The sequence below is a fragment of the Alosa sapidissima genome, chromosome 21, assembly GCF_018492685.1.
Source record: "Alosa sapidissima isolate fAloSap1 chromosome 21, fAloSap1.pri, whole genome shotgun sequence".
Taxonomy (NCBI): domain Eukaryota; kingdom Metazoa; phylum Chordata; class Actinopteri; order Clupeiformes; family Clupeidae; genus Alosa; species Alosa sapidissima.
In genome coordinates, this window is record NC_055977.1 from 9500279 (window position 1) to 9505278 (window position 5000).

The 5000-nt window shown below is 52.9% G+C and overlaps 3 non-coding genes across 3 annotated transcripts; all 3 read left to right on the forward strand.

The window, feature by feature from the left end:
- Positions 1 to 1564: 1564 nt before the first annotated feature.
- trnar-ccu lies at positions 1565 to 1637 on the forward strand. The gene has a single exon. It is a non-coding gene; the product is annotated as a tRNA-Arg (tRNA).
- Positions 1638 to 3889: 2252 nt separating this feature from the next.
- trnar-ccu lies at positions 3890 to 3962 on the forward strand. The gene has a single exon. It is a non-coding gene; the product is annotated as a tRNA-Arg (tRNA).
- Positions 3963 to 4775: 813 nt separating this feature from the next.
- On the forward strand, positions 4776 to 4848 carry trnar-ccu. The gene has a single exon. It is a non-coding gene; the product is annotated as a tRNA-Arg (tRNA).
- Positions 4849 to 5000: the final 152 nt, after the last annotated feature.

Here is a 5000-nt window from a genome sequence, read left to right on the forward strand (position 1 = left end):
CTTTCTGCCAGCTCAGGGCCCGAGACCCGAAAATTCAACACAGTGGCTTTGTCCGGCTATCCCGACATTTAAAACATTCCTTTGATACCAGTGGAGAAAAGGCTCTGATGGAGCGCAGCTTTTAAGCCCCAGTGGCCTAATGGATAAGGCTTTGGCCTCCTAAGCCAGGGATTGTTGGTTCGAGTCCCATCTGGGGCGAGGCAGAGCAGAGTGGCGCAGCGGAAGAGTACTGGGCCCATAACCCAGAGGTCGATGGATCGAAACCATCCTCTGCTAGGCCGAGTTTTTAGAGGCCTCTCCTGCGCGTTGACGCGCGCCATTTCCCTCAGAGTCTGGGCCAGCGCTGAGAACGGCGAGTGGAGGGGGCTTCCGACTGGGGAACCTGTAGCCACTTCCACGTTTATATACACGTTCACTTCACTTAGTCTTGATCTTCCCGTCACTTTACACTGTCGTGTAAAATGCAAACATCTCTTCAAACAATCTTCTGACATGGAAACATTTCAAATCAGGAAATATAGCCATGCTCACCTGCCACAGTCAGTCTGGAGTGCTTTCTGCCAGCTCAGGGCCCGAGACCCGAAAATTCAACACAGTGGCTTTGTCCGGCTATCCTGACATTTAAAACATTCCTTTGATACCAGTGGAGCAAAGGCTCTGATGGAGCGCAGCTGGTAAGCCCCAGTGGGCTAATGGATAAGGCACTGGCCTCCTAAGCCAGGGATTGTGGGTTCGAGTCCCATCTGGGGTGAGGTGGAGCAGAGTGGCGCAGCGGAAGCGTGCTGGGCCCATAACCCAGGGGTCGATGGATTGAAACCATCCTCTGCTAGGCTAACCCTTTAGGTGCCACGATAGGAGAGCCGCACACATTTTGCCTTTCACAACCCACAGCCTGACACGGGAATGAAAACTACGACCGGCAGGCTTTCACTGGGGAACGTGCAGCCATTTCCGTATCCGACTACGCACCTCCTTTGACTTGTCCTGATCATCTCATCTGCATTTTCTCAAATCTGCCTTGCAATCCAGTCAAACTGCAATGAGAGCTCTGGAGATAATGGAAATGAGCAGGCAATGAGAACTGAGGCAGAGCAGAGTGGCGCAGCGGAAGCGTGCTGGGCCCATAACCCAGAGGTCGATGGATCGAAACCATCCTCTGCTAGGCCGAGTTTTTAGAGGCCTCTCCTGCGCGTTGACGCGCGCCATTTCCCTCAGAGTCTGGGCCAGCGCTGAGAACGGCGAGTGGAGGGGGCTTCCGAGTGGGGAACCTGTAGCCACTTCCACGTTTATATACACGTTCACTTCACTTAGTCTTGATCTTCCCGTCACTTTACACTGTCGTGTAAAATGCAAACATCTCTTCAAACGATCTTCTGACATGGAAATATTTCAAATCAGGAAATATAGCCATGCTCACCTGCCACAGTCAGTCTGGAGTGCTTTCTGCCAGCTCAGGGCCCGAGACCCGAAAATTCAACACAGTGGCTTTGTCCGGCTATCCCGACATTTAAAACATTCCTTTCATAACAGTGGAGCAAAGGCTCTGATGGAGCGCAGCTGGTAAGCCCCAGTGGCCTAATGGATAAGGCACTGGCCTCCTAAGCCAGGGATTGTGGGTTCGAGTCCCATCTGGGGTGAGGTGGAGCAGAGTGGCGCAGCGGAAGCGTGCTGGGCCCATAACCCAGAGGTCGATGGATCGAAACCATCCTCTGGTAGGCTAACCCTTTAGGTGCCACGATAGGAGAGCCGCACACATTTTGCCTTTCACAACCCACAGCCTGACACGGGAATGAAAACTACGACCGGCAGGCTATCACTGGGGAACGTGCAGCCATTTTCGTATCCGACTACGCACCTCCTTTGACTTGTCCTGATCATCTCATCTGCATTTTCTCAAATCTGCCTTGCAATCCAGTCAAACTGCAATGAGAGCACTGGAGCTAATGGAAATGAGCAGGCAATGAGAACTGAGGCAGAGCAGAGTGGCGCAGCGGAAGCGTGCTGGGCCCATAACCCAGAGGTCGATGGATCGAAACCATCCTCTGCTAGGCCGAGTTTTTAGAGGCCTCTCCTGCGCGTTGACGCGCGCCATTTCCCTCAGAGTCTGGGCCAGCGCTGAGAACGGCGAGTGGAGGGGGCTTCCGACTGGGGAACCTGTAGCCACTTCCACGTTTATATACACGTTCACTTCACTTAGTCTTGATCTTCCCGTCACTTTACACCGTCGTGTAAAATGCAAACATCTCTTCAAACGATCTTCTGACATGGAAACATTTCAAATCAGGAAATATAGCCATGCTCACCTGCCACAGTCAGTCTGGAGTGCTTTCTGCCAGCTCAGGGCCCGAGACCCGAAAATTCAACACAGTGGCTTTGTCCGGCTATCCCGACATTTAAAACATTCCTTTGATACCAGTGGAGAAAAGGCTCTGATGGAGCGCAGCTTTTAAGCCCCAGTGGCCTAATGGATAAGGCTTTGGCCTCCTAAGCCAGGGATTGTTGGTTCGAGTCCCATCTGGGGCGAGGCAGAGCAGAGTGGCGCAGCGGAAGAGTACTGGGCCCATAACCCAGAGGTCGATGGATCGAAACCATCCTCTGCTAGGCCGAGTTTTTAGAGGCCTCTCCTGCGCGTTGACGCGCGCCATTTCCCTCAGAGTCTGGGCCAGCGCTGAGAACGGCGAGTGGAGGGGGCTTCCGACTGGGGAACCTGTAGCCACTTCCACGTTTATATACACGTTCACTTCACTTAGTCTTGATCTTCCCGTCACTTTACACTGTCGTGTAAAATGCAAACATCTCTTCAAACAATCTTCTGACATGGAAACATTTCAAATCAGGAAATATAGCCATGCTCACCTGCCACAGTCAGTCTGGAGTGCTTTCTGCCAGCTCAGGGCCCGAGACCCGAAAATTCAACACAGTGGCTTTGTCCGGCTATCCTGACATTTAAAACATTCCTTTGATACCAGTGGAGCAAAGGCTCTGATGGAGCGCAGCTGGTAAGCCCCAGTGGGCTAATGGATAAGGCACTGGCCTCCTAAGCCAGGGATTGTGGGTTCGAGTCCCATCTGGGGTGAGGTGGAGCAGAGTGGCGCAGCGGAAGCGTGCTGGGCCCATAACCCAGGGGTCGATGGATTGAAACCATCCTCTGCTAGGCTAACCCTTTAGGTGCCACGATAGGAGAGCCGCACACATTTTGCCTTTCACAACCCACAGCCTGACACGGGAATGAAAACTACGACCGGCAGGCTTTCACTGGGGAACGTGCAGCCATTTCCGTATCCGACTACGCACCTCCTTTGACTTGTCCTGATCATCTCATCTGCATTTTCTCAAATCTGCCTTGCAATCCAGTCAAACTGCAATGAGAGCTCTGGAGATAATGGAAATGAGCAGGCAATGAGAACTGAGGCAGAGCAGAGTGGCGCAGCGGAAGCGTGCTGGGCCCATAACCCAGAGGTCGATGGATCGAAACCATCCTCTGCTAGGCTGAGTTTTTAGAGGCCTCTCCTGCGCGTTGACGCGCGCCATTTCCCTCAGAGTCTGGGCCAGCGCTGAGAACGGCGAGTGGAGGGGGCTTCCGAGTGGGGAACCTGTAGCCACTTCCACGTTTATATACACGTTCACTTCACTTAGTCTTGATCTTCCCGTCACTTTACACTGTCGTGTAAAATGCAAACATCTCTTCAAACGATCTTCTGACATGGAAATATTTCAAATCAGGAAATATAGCCATGCTCACCTGCCACAGTCAGTCTGGAGTGCTTTCTGCCAGCTCAGGGCCCGAGACCCGAAAATTCAACACAGTGGCTTTGTCCGGCTATCCCGACATTTAAAACATTCCTTTCATAACAGTGGAGCAAAGGCTCTGATGGAGCGCAGCTGGTAAGCCCCAGTGGCCTAATGGATAAGGCACTGGCCTCCTAAGCCAGGGATTGTGGGTTCGAGTCCCATCTGGGGTGAGGTGGAGCAGAGTGGCGCAGCGGAAGCGTGCTGGGCCCATAACCCAGAGGTCGATGGATCGAAACCATCCTCTGCTAGGCTAACCCTTTAGGTGCCACGATAGGAGAGCCGCACACATTTTGCCTTTCACAACCCACAGCCTGACACGGGAATGAAAACTACGACCGGCAGGCTATCACTGGGGAACGTGCAGCCATTTTCGTATCCGACTACGCACCTCCTTTGACTTGTCCTGATCATCTCATCTGCATTTTCTCAAATCTGCCTTGCAATCCAGTCAAACTGCAATGAGAGCACTGGAGCTAATGGAAATGAGCAGGCAATGAGAACTGAGGCAGAGCAGAGTGGCGCAGCGGAAGCGTGCTGGGCCCATAACCCAGAGGTCGATGGATCGAAACCATCCTCTGCTAGGCCGAGTTTTTAGAGGCCTCTCCTGCGCGTTGACGCGCGCCATTTCCCTCAGAGTCTGGGCCAGCGCTGAGAACGGCGAGTGGAGGGGGCTTCCGAGTGGGGAACCTGTAGCCACTTCCACGTTTATATACACGTTCACTTCACTTAGTCTTGATCTTCCCGTCACTTTACACTGTCGTGTAAAATGCAAACATCTCTTCAAACGATCTTCTGACATGGAAATATTTCAAATCAGGAAATATAGCCATGCTCACCTGCCACAGTCAGTCTGGAGTGCTTTCTGCCAGCTCAGGGCCCGAGACCCGAAAATTCAACACAGTGGCTTTGTCCGGCTATCCCGACATTTAAAACATTCCTTTCATAACAGTGGAGCAAAGGCTCTGATGGAGCGCAGCTGGTAAGCCCCAGTGGCCTAATGGATAAGGCACTGGCCTCCTAAGCCAGGGATTGTGGGTTCGAGTCCCATCTGGGGTGAGGTGGAGCAGAGTGGCGCAGCGGAAGCGTGCTGGGCCCATAACCCAGAGGTCGATGGATCGAAACCATCCTCTGGTAGGCTAACCCTTTAGGTGCCACGATAGGAGAGCCGCACACATTTTGCCTTTCACAACCCACAGCCTGACACGGGA